General features: G+C 46.8%; 1 long non-coding RNA gene across 1 annotated transcript; it reads right to left on the reverse strand.

Annotated features, from left to right (window-relative positions):
• Positions 1 to 1,977: 1,977 nt before the first annotated feature.
• Positions 1,978 to 6,891, reverse strand: LOC122432547. The gene is made up of 3 exons (XR_006266868.1): positions 6,770 to 6,891; positions 5,293 to 5,452; positions 1,978 to 2,098 (listed from the first exon to the last, which is right to left on the reverse strand). It is a non-coding gene; the product is annotated as an uncharacterized LOC122432547 (long non-coding RNA).
• Between the last annotated feature and the right edge of the window lie 4,949 nt (positions 6,892 to 11,840).

Here is an 11,840-nt window from a genome sequence, read left to right on the forward strand (position 1 = left end):
CAAACTTGGTTACCAAAGGGCAAGGTGGGGGGAGGAGGGATAAATTAGGAGTTTGGGACTAATAGATATACACTATTATATATAAAATAGTTAAAAATAATCAGGCTTGCAAAGTCCTAGTGTATAGCACAGGGAAGTCTACTCAATATTTTGTAATAACCTGTAAAAGAAGAGAGTCTGAAACATATATGTAACTGAATCATCATGTGTGAGTTAGTCGCCCATTCGTGTCCGACTCTTTGCGACCCAGTGGACTGTAGCCCGCCGAGATCCTCTGTCCTTGGGATTCTCCAGGCGAGAATGCTGGAGTGGGTTCTCATCCTCGTCTCCAGAGGCTCTTCCCAATCCAAGGATCAAAGCCTGCATTGCAGGCGGACTCTTCACCATCTGAGCCACCAGATCACCATGCTATACACCTAAAACAAACATGGTAGTGTAAATCAGCTATATTTTAATAAAAAGATGCAAAGGGTCAAAGAAAAAAGTTAAGAATGGGTTTCACAGCTCTAAGATGATTTTATCCAAAAAAGAGTGGGGCAAGAATTAGGTTGTTGAAAGCCTTTCATCACTTGGTGAGAAGGATTCCTTTGGTGGAAGGTGTACAGTGATTCTCACCCGTGACCTTGGCCGGGGCGTGGGAGCATTTCTGGGGACTGTTCTGCCCGTAGTCCGAGTCCCCGGTCGGGAAAGAAGACTCCTCGAAACAATGCAACTTGCAATAGGGGAATTTATTACTGACTCGAGCCAGGGCCTCCCACCCTCACCAGGTGTGTGAGGACGAAAGGCCCCGAGCCCCAGTTCTCTCAGGTATTTATTAGGTCAAAATAAGCAGCAGGTAGTTGGCGCAATCGGATTGGTTACACAGTGGGTAGTTGGCGCAAGCTGATAGGTTACACAGTTGCAAGGTAATTTTCGTTGGCCCAACGTGGGGCTTTCAGCTTTCCCCTGATAGGTTTCCTTTTCTCTGGCTAGGTATATGTTGATTGGATGGCTCTAGGAGGCCTGATTATTATGTTACCCTGGGAAACCAGGCCTACTCCTAATCTAGGCTGCCTGCCATGGCGTTAGCCGTGACAGCCTCACATTTCCCCTCTGTCTGTTGTTCAAGTAGAGGAATCTTCCTCTTTACTCTGTGAAATTGACTGATAGTGTTGTCTCAATACCATAATTTGGATGGTATTTAGGCGCTCCCTAATAAATGAGACCGGACGGTTTAAAATGCATGGACCAAAGGTCAGTAACAATATTAATACTATGAGTGGACCCAGGAGGGTGGAAATCAAAGTGGTCAACCAGGGGGAGTGCTGAAACCAAGATTTAAACCAGCCTTGTTGGGCTTCTTGTTCTCTCTTTCACTGGGCTAGTCCCTCTCTTACTTTTTAGAGAGATTTTTGTACCACCCCTGAATGGTCAATATAGAAACAGCATTTTTTTCTCAGTGCTGCACATAATCTTCCTTGTTGCAGAAACAGCAAATCTAAACCTCTCCTATTCTGTAACATTACTTCAGCCAAGGAGCTCAAGGATTCTTGGAGGTGCGAAATGGACTGTTCCCTTGGTTTCGCAACCCCAAGCGGCGCAATAAAAAGAGTCAATTTTCCCACATTTTTCATTTTGGTTCTGATCCCTTCTTCCCCCCCGGGCAGACATAGACAGGCACCTGTTCATAGTACTGTGGGCCTTTTCGCTCACAGTTACGGGTGAACAGACCGAAAGAGCCGTGGGCAAAGAACTTGGTCAGTTGGTGGGGACCAAACCCATTACTGTCAGCCGCCAGCACGCACAAATCAAAGGTCAGTACTGGCCACATGTCCCTTTGGGGCCACGTTGGAGCTCGAATTAAGCACTTCTCCAGTCTCAGGATTGTAGATCTCCCAAGTCAGGTTAGCCGGCTGATGGGGGTTGTGGCTGGTTGTTCCTGGGCCGATGAAAACTGTTATCAGCAGGAGAGTTCAGAGGGCTCCCGTCGTACGAGTTTCAGTTTTAAAGGATGTGACGGGTGAGGTCTTGCCTCCCATTCTGCTTGCGCCTTCTCCTGTTCTTCCGGGGTGGCTTGCCGCACGTGATTGCAGTGCACCTAGGGCCCGATCCCGTCGACCTTAACAGCAGTAGGAGTGGTAAGGAGAACAACATAAGGGCCTTTCCATCTAGGTTCTAATGCTTTAGATTGGTGTCGTCTTACCCAAACCCAATCACCCAGGCCAATATTATGTGAGGGGATGGTCCCCTTGCTTGGACCCTCGTGTATCAGTGTTTGCTGAAATTGTCCCAAGGTAGGGGGTGGTAGGCATTTTCCCTCGAATATAGGACACACAGGAGGGGGTCTTCTATACAGAATCTCAAAAGGGGTAAGATTCAGCTTATAAGGGGTGTTACGCGCTCGAAAGAGTGCGAAGGGAAGGAGGGTCACCCAGTCCCCACCAGTCTCTATTGCCAACTTTGTCAGAGTTTCTTTTAGGGTCCGATCCATTCTCTCAACCTGTCCTGAGCTCTGGAGATTATATTCACAATGAACTTCCATTTTGTCCCCAGAGCTTGGGCCAGCCCTTGTACAATCTGGCTCACAAAGGCAGGTCCGTTATCAGAGCCCATAGTCACTGGCAGCCTGTACCTAGGCACTATCTCCTCTAAGATCTTTTTAGCAACCACTGTTGCTGTCTCTCCCTTAGTGGGGAAGGCTTTTACCCACCCCGAGAAGGTATCTACCAGAACCAACAGATAGCGATACCCGTACTTGCCTGGTCTTACCTCAGTGAAATCTATCTCCCAGTGTTGCCCTGGCTCTTCCCCTTGGTACCTCGTTCCAGTGTGCTGCCTTTTCCCTGTCCTCATCAGCTGGCATGCTTTGCAAGCCTGGATTATTTCTCGTACAGTTGCATTTTGTCGAGGGAACCTCAGGCAGGCTGTCTGGAGAAGAGTCAAGGTCTTTTTCTCTCCCAAGTGTGTAGTTGTGTGCAGGTGTTCACATAGGTGACGACCCAGGATGGCAGGCAATATCAGGCTGTTGTTTTGATCTCAGTACCATCCATCTTTGTTATTCTTCTGGAGAGTGGTATCCTCGTTGATCCAAATGAGGTCAGGGAGGGAATAGTCGGGGACTGGTGGCAGAGTCCCCGTACCAGGAGGTGGAAGTCCCATGGCTAATATGGGGGCGGCATAGTCCCGGCTGGCCGCTTTTAGTAGGGCCCGTCTGAGTGTCTGGAAAGCCTGTTTCATTGGCTCAGTCCAAGTCCAGTTTGGGGTTTCTTTACTTCCCTCATATAAGGGCCGGGCCTTCTCAGCAAACCCCATGATCCATAGTCTACAATATCCAACAGTCTCTAAAAACTCTCTCACCTGGTGGGGGGTCTTGGGCTCTGGTACCTGCAATATTGTTTCCTTCATGGCCTTAGTTAGCCACCTTTGCCCCTGCCTGATCTTATACCCCAAATAGGTGACCTCTTGCTGGGATATTTGCGCCTTCTTTGCGCTAGCACGATGTCCCAAGGTGCCTAGAGTCTGTAAGAGGTCACCGGTGGCATGGCTGCATGCCTCCTCTGTGGTTCCAGCCAACATAAGGTCATCCACATATTGCAGCAGGATGACCTCTTGGTGGCGAGTCCGATATTCATAGAGGTCCTCACTCAAAGCCTCGTTAAACAAGGTAGGGGAGTTTTTGAACCCTTGTGGGAGGCGGGTCCAAGTTAGTTGTACTACAGGTTGGCCTTCCCCCTCAGTCCACTCAAAGGCAAATATTTCCTGGCTCTGGGCCACAAGGGGTAGGCTGAAAAAAAGCATCTTTCAAGTCCAACACAGTGTACCAAGTGTACTCAGGCAGCAGACTGCTCGGGAGGGTATACGGCTTGGGGACAGTAGGGTGTATGTCACTCACCCGCTTGTTGACTTCTCGTAGGTCCTGGACAGGTCTGTAATCCGTATTCCCCGGCTTCTTCACCGGTAGTAAGGGGGTGTTCCAAGGGGATTGGCACCGCTTGAGAATTCCGGCATCCATGAGCCGTCGAATGTGGGGAGTGATTCCCCCGCCGAGCCTCCTGGCTCATAGGATATTGCTTCACCCTCACAGGAGTTGCCTCGGCTTTTAGGTCGATGACGACCGGATGTCTCTGTTTAGCTAGTCCCATTCCTGCTGTTTCTGCCCATGCCAACGGGTATTTGTGGACCCACGGTTGTATATCTGGTGCTATAACCTCTGAGGGCTTAGGCACAAAAAGTCTGTATTCATCTCTTAAAGCTAGAGACAAGACATGTATCGGCTGTCCAAGCCCATCTGTGACTGACATTCCCCCAGGGTCAAAATGGATCTGAGCATTAACTTTAGTCAACAAGTCCCGTCCAAGTAGAGGGGCTGGGCATTCTGGTATCACCAAAAACGAATGGGACACCTGATGGGTCCCCAAATTTACTTTCCGTTCTGTGGTCCAACAATATTTTTTTTGTCCCCATGGCTCCCTGCACCAAGCTGGTTTTTTTAGACATTGGTCCCAGTTTTTGATTTAAAACAGAGTGTTGGGCGCCAGTGTCCACCATGAAGCCAACGGGTTTCCCCTCTACATGTATGGTTACCCAGGACTCGGGGAGGGGTGTCGAGTCTTGACTCCCCTAGTCACTGTCTTCCCCCGCATACAGAACTCGAGTTCCAGGGGAAATTCTCTTTCTCTCTCTGGGTTGTTCTTTTCTTCGGGTCCCTGTTAGGGCACTCATTTTTCCACTGCCCCCGTTCTTTGCAGTAAGTGCACTGATCTTTCTTTAGGGCCTGCCTTTTTGGTCTCTCTGTTCTCCCGTCTGGGGGTCTCGAGGCTCCCTCAATTCTGCTCCGGCCTTCATCCCCGCAAAAAGAATCTTGGTTAGCTCTCTCTGGTTCTTCCGGGTTTTTTTTTGCCCTATGTTCCCTATCTTCTTTCCTGATCTTCTCAGCTAGTTCCCTTTCCTCCCGACGAAGTCGTTCCTCCCTTTCTTCTGGGGTCTCCCTATTATTAAATACCTTTTTAGCTGCTTTCAGTAAGTCTTGTATTGTCTGTTCTCCTAACCCCTCTATCTTTTATAATTTCCTCCTAATATCTGGGGCTGCCTGATTCACAAACGCTAGTAGAATTGCAGCGCATGATTCCTCAGCCTGGGGGTCCATGGGTGTATATTGCCTAAAGGCTTCCATTAGCCTCTCTAGGAAGGCTGACGGGCTCTCAGTGGGCTCTTGCCTTACTAAATTTACCTTTGCCAAATTTGTCGGCTTCCTAGCTGCGGCCCGCAGGCCAGCCATTAGAGTCTGGCGGTACACTCGGAGACGCTCCCTACCTTCCACTCGCTCAAAATCCCAGTTAGGCCACAACAGAGGAAACCCCTCGTCCACGAGATGAGGCTGGGCGGTTGGTCTCCCATCGACCCCCGGGACCAGTTTCCGCGCCTCTGCCAGGATTTGCTCCCATTCTTCCGTGTTGAAGAGCACCTGCAACAGCTGCTGGCAATCATCCCAGGTGGGGTTATGAGTGAACAAAATGGGAAAAGGGCCAGTATTGATAGGTTCGCTCTCCATCCGGGTTAGCTGGTCCCACCCAGACGGGGAGTGGCTGTACAGTAGATGAAGGTTCCCCATGATCCTGCTCACCCCTATTTCCTCTATTCTTTCTCCCGGATTGGGATTCCCTTGTCCCTTCTGATTCACTGGGGGGGGAGGCTCTTCCCCCCAGGGGAACCTGCAACGGAGGAGGGGCATATGGCGGGGGCCTAATTTCTGTCTCCAAGTCAATCAGGTTCCGGTCCGAGGATTCCTGCAAGACCGGTTTCGGGCCCTTATTCTTCTTGGCTTCCTCTGGGGCAGTGGGAGTTTTCATAACCAGGGCCTGTACATTAGGAGAATCAGGGAGTTTGTGAACAAAAGGTTTTAACCATTCGGGCGGATCTTTTACTAGATCTTGCCAGACCATAACATATGGGACTTGGCTCGGGTGGCCCCAGGGATCAGGAGCCATAACTTTTTCTTTTTCACTGCCCGAATAATAGAAGGTTGAAAAGTTTCTTCTGAAGGCCATCCAACCTGGAAGGCGGGCCACTCTGCAGAGCAAAAGGTTATTAATTTACTCTTTGTAACCAGTAGCGACAGATCATATGCTCTAGCCCTGACATCCGAGAAATGATCAGTCATGAGAGAGAGTGAGGTAGATTTTCTTGCCCCATAGCAAGAGTCAGAAGAAAGTCACCGAGAATTACCACCAATAAATCCTATCGGGAGTGGTGGCGGCCAGGAGGTTGGGCTTGTGGTATGCTTCGTGGAACTATTTGAGTGCCTTAGTCGTTGCACGGAAGTTTTCTTGCTGGGGGCGGGCACCCTAGGGTTTTCTAGCCCGTTCTGTGACCCCCTTATCCTTTCACGGGAGTCTTCCAGTGGCAGGCGCCCTATCGGCTCTTAAGTGCCTGTCCCGTGCCCACACAGATGGGTTTTTATTTGGCCAGATTCTCAGTTTAGAATACGAGAAAAAAGAAGAGTTTCACCCTCTCGGGCTCCCGTTACAGGGGCTGACTTGTTGGGAGGCCTTCAGAATCCGCCAGGGAGTAGCCCTGGCCAGGACTCGTCAGTTGCCCCGACAACTGTCTGCCCGTTCACTGAAACTCCCAGAAACAGAAATGAGGCTCCAAGGCTTTATAGGAAGAAGTAGACAACGACACACCAGAGAACAACGAGACAGGAGACAATGCCAGCAGTTACACAGAAAAACACACAGACAGACATACATCGGCCGACGACACAGATCCTCTGGAACAAGGGTCACCTTACCGTATGGCGTCCACTGTTCCCCAGATTCGGACTTAGGAGAGGAGGTCTCCTTCCCGCAGAGCTGGCTGCCTCCCAGCATGCTCGCTGGCCTCGGCCTCATGCCAGCCAGAACAGCCAGTCTGTTCCCTCATGGACAGCTTTCCCTAATGCCAGACACCTTCCCGCTTCACAGCAGGGCCTCGGCTTTACTCTGGTCTTTTTCTGCGCCAGACACCTTCCCGCTTCACAGCAGGGCCTCAGCTTTACCCTGGTCTTTTTCTGCGCCAGACACCTTCCCGCTTCACAGCAGGGCCTTGGCTTTACTCTGGTCTTTTTCTAAACCTGCCTGAGCACCGGTGCTATTCCCTATCTTTTTTTCCCCTTTGTTCCAAAGAGTGTTCTTCCCCGGTCAAGGGATCCCGGACGAGCCCCCAAATGTTCTGCCCGTAGTCTGAGTCCCCGGTCGGGAAAGAAGACTCCTCGAAACAATGCAACTCGCAATAGGGGAATTTATTACTGACTCGAGCCAGGGCCTCCCACCCTCACCAGGTGTGTGAGGACAAAAGGCCCCGAGCCCCAGTTTTCTCGGGTATTTATTAGGTCAAAATAAGCAGCAGGTAGTTGGCGCAATCAGATTGGTTACACAGTGGGTAGTTGGCGCAAGCTGATAGGTTACACAGTTGCAAGGTAATTTTCGTTGGCCCAACGTGGGGCTTTCAGCTTTCCCCTGATAGGTTTCCTTTTCTCTGGCTAGGTATATGTTGATTGGATGGCTCTAGGAGGCCTGATTATTATGTTACCCTGGGAAACCAGGCCTACTCCTAATCTAGGCTGCCTGCCATGGTGTTAGCCGTGACAGCCTCACAGGGACAGGCCTTGAGCTTCAGCAGCACCATGGCTGTTTTGCGATGGGTTTCCTGTGGTTCGGGCACAGAGCACGGGCATCTGGCCATCCGTTACTTTGCCAGCAGAGTTGCTGTGACTGGGTTTGGATTGGTTGGTGCCCCCAGAGTTTTTCTAGACAAAGGGTGAAAGAGTGTTACTTGCAGGTCCGAGGATGGCCACGGGGTAGAGCCGGCCAGGAGTCAGTTGATACTGAGCCAAAAAAGTCTCTTGGAAGTTACAAGGGCTCCCTGAAGACAGACTGTGTGTGGCAAATGCCAGAAATCACTGGGCTAAGAGGAGACAGTGGGAAGATTGATTTCCTGGGTCTTGGGAAGGAATGGCAGAACATTCCCAGTTGCGACATCTCTGAAGAGGACACACTATAACTCAAGCGCCAAGAAATTAACCATCTGCCAGGCTCAGAATGCAAAGGCAGCTTAAAACAGAGCTGGTTACATAAGAACATTCCTATTTCTCATTGTTTCTTGCTACTTTGACCCGTGTGGTTTCAGGAATAGTGATGAGAAGTATTTATGCAGAAAATCAGCCCCCGATCAGGGTAGCTCAGGGAGACATTGCAGCGTGCAGGTCTAGAGTATGAGATGTGGCTCTTTTAGGACTTTTTAGCTGTAGAATTGAGAGAATGCTTGGGACTTAAAACGGCCTAGGCGTTTATCCTCTCTAGAAATAAGCAGGGGTGAACCACTCTGTCAGCAGGATTAAAAAGACTGGAGAGCAGCTCCTGTGAGTACACACTCATGGGACATAATTTATTCAACCTCCTGTGTGTGTTCATTAAGGCTTACGCTGGGATAAAGAACATGGCTTCGCTAGTCTCCAAGTGATGCTTTTCATTAATGCATTTCCTTGACTCTAAGTTGCACTAATTTTTCCCATATTTAAAATTGATATGGTATTTAATATAAAAATATTTTGTGTTTTTTCCAAAAATGTTTTCTCAATAATAGTAATACATCATACAATTGCTCAATTTTGAGAATTCTGGAAATGCATTATTATAAAGAATCTATGCACTGTTTTTACACAAAAGCTTATGTTGTTATGTATTTACTATTGGAGAAAGCCGCTGAGGGACTGAAATGATCATTTAGGTGCATGCTAAGCCATTCCAGTCATGTCTGACTCTGTAACCCCATGGATTGCAGCCCACTAGTCTCCTCTCTCCGTAGGATTCTCCAGGCAATAATACTGGAGTGAGTTGCCATGCCCTCCTCCAGGGGATCTTCCCGACCCAAGTATCAAGCTCATGTCTCCTGAGGCTCCTGCATTGCAGATGGATTTTTTTTACCACATGGCCATTTAAGTACATGCAATTTCAATCTAAGAAAACTATAGTTGAATAAGCTAAAATTCTGATCTTGGATTTTCCACATAATAGCACAGCGTTTCTTTGAAAGGTGTAATCTTTGAGACTCCTGCTTTCAAAAAACAAATAAACTGACTGAGCAAGGAAGTAATTTACTAAAAACAGTAAGTTGTTTTGTTAACTGTAATTGTTATGATCTGATCAGTTACCCAACTTGTAAAGACCTCAGAGCTCATTCTATTCTCAGCCTTGTTGAAATATGACCTGCAGGATGTCTGAGTTTGTTTTACATGAGAAGAAATAGAAGTCTCAATATCTAGGTCAAATGTTTTAGGCCACATAAGTAGGTTAGGTGAGACCTGCCTCCTGAGAAACTGCATGCAGGTCAAAAAGCAACAGTTAGAACTGGACATGGAACAACAGACTGCTTCCAAATTAGGAAAGGAGTACATCAAGGCTGTATATTGTCACCCTGCTTATTTAACTTATATGCAGAGTACATCATTGAAATGCTGGGCTGGATGAAGCACAAGCTGGAATCAAGATTGCTGGGAAAAATATCAATAACCTCAGATATGCCGATGACACCACCCTTATGGCAGAAAATGAAGAAGAACTGAAGAGCCTCTTGATGAAAGTGAAGGAGGAGAGTGAAAAATCTTGGCTTAAAGCTCAACATTCAGAAAACTAAGATCATGGCATCCTGTCCCATCACTTCGTGGCAAATAGATGGGGAAACAATGGAAACAGTGAGAGGCTTTATTTTGGGGGTTCCAAAATCATTGAAGATGGTGACTGCAGCCATGAAATCAAAAGACGCTTGTTCTTTGGAAGAAAAGCTATGATCGACCTAGACTATGTATTAAAAAGCAGAGATATTATTTTGCCAACAAAGATCCATCTAGTCAAAGCTATGGTTTTTCCAATAGTCATGTATGGATGTGAGAGTTGGACCATAAAGAAAGCTGAGTATGGAAGAATCGATGCTTTTGAACTGTGGTGTTGGAGAAGACTCTTGAGAGTCCCTTGGACAGCAAGGAGATCCAACCAGTCCATCCTAAAGGAAATCAATCCTGAATATTCATTGGAAGGACTGATGCTGAATTTGAAACTCCAATACTTTGGCCACCTGATGCGAAGAACTGACTCATTTGAAAAGACCCTGATGCTGGGAAAGATTGAAGGTGGGAGAAGGGGACGACAGAGGACGAGATGGTTGGATGGCACCACCAACTCTGTGTACATGAGTGAGTAAACTCCGGGAGTTGGTGATGGACAGGGAGGCTTGGCGTGCTGCGATTCATGGGGTCGCAGAGATTGAGACAGGACTCAATCCTGAGTGACTGAACTGAACTGAAGACTTGGAGAGATACTTGGATTCAGATGCTAATCTCTCAAGGTCCAGGCCAATGTTTTTTTCCACTGCTCTGAGTTACACAAGATGCATTAGGAAAATGTAACACACATGGTTGGAAAAAAAATTTCATCGATACTTACAGCCCAATTATAAGATGCGTTTCACTTCTAGATACGTAAAAAATATTCAGAATCAGGAAAATATTAGTGTAATATGCTGTAAGATATTAAGAATTTGACAAATGAATCCCCTGTTTGTTAAACTCTGCTATCTTCAAGGTGTAGAGGAGGAAATCTTTGGTGTAGAGAAGGTTATACAGAAAGTGTGAGACATAATCCCTCCTCTCAAGGAAATCAGTGTTTTCTCTGGAGAGAAACCTGAAAAACAGCATGCATGTGGGACCACATGGTCAGAACCTAAGGACAGGCCCAGGAGAGAAGCGCTGAGGAATCTCATTCATTCTCATAGCTTCAAATACCATCTTGAGAGAGATGGTTCTTCAGTTACTGTTTCTAGCCTTGACCAGAGCAGCTCCATTTTTATGTTTTCCATGTGTTCAACTGCTTCCTAGACATTTTCAGCTGACATCCTCAGGTTGACTTCAATGAAGCATCATCTTCCCCAGCAACCTTGCTCTGGCTTCTGTGTTTCTCATCTTTGCAAGGCCGTGATTTCCCAGTTGCCACAGCTGGAAATCTCAGTCATCTGAGGATGCGGACTTACCTTCACACTTCTCTACCATCACCAAAGCTAGTTATCACAGAGACCTGCTGGCTCTTGCCCCAGCATCAGTGTAAAACCCAGAGAGTCATTTTATTTTGGACTTCATTAGTGGTTCAGGCTCCCAACATCTTTTGTTTTTGTTATAGCAAGAGCCCCGTGTTTTGTAATAGCACATTTTCTCTCAGTCTATGGCTCGTCTTTTCATTTTCTTACAATATCTTTGAAGGGCAGAGTTTCCAATTCTAATGAAATCCAAGCCATCAGTTTCTTTCACGCTGCTTGCTCTTTGTGTCGTATCTAAAAAATAGTTACTTAACTCACAGCCAGGAGGATTTTCTGTTGTTCGTTTTCCTGCAGAAGTTTTACAGTTTCAGTTTTTACATTAAGGTTAACGATCTATATCAAGTTAATTTTTGTGTACATGTGAGGAAAAGTTCACTAGGTTCATTATTTATTTATTTAAGTTGTGACATAATTGAGACATAGCATTATTTAACATTACATAGTTTCACGTATACAGCATGTTATTGATTATGCTGTATGTGATATTGTGTGTAAATGTGTGCATTGATTACATATGTATTGATTATGCTATTTTATATATATATATATATATATATATATATATATATATATATATATGGTGAAGTGACCACTGCAGCAAGTAGTTAACATTAATTACCACACAGTTATAATTTTTTCTCTTATAATGAGAACTTTTAAAATCTCTCTTAGCAACTTTCAAATATGCAATACGGCATTATTAACTATAGTCACCGTGCTATACATTTCATCCCTAG

Source organism: Cervus canadensis, chromosome 31 (genome assembly GCF_019320065.1).
Source record: "Cervus canadensis isolate Bull #8, Minnesota chromosome 31, ASM1932006v1, whole genome shotgun sequence".
Lineage (NCBI taxonomy): Eukaryota > Metazoa > Chordata > Mammalia > Artiodactyla > Cervidae > Cervus > Cervus canadensis.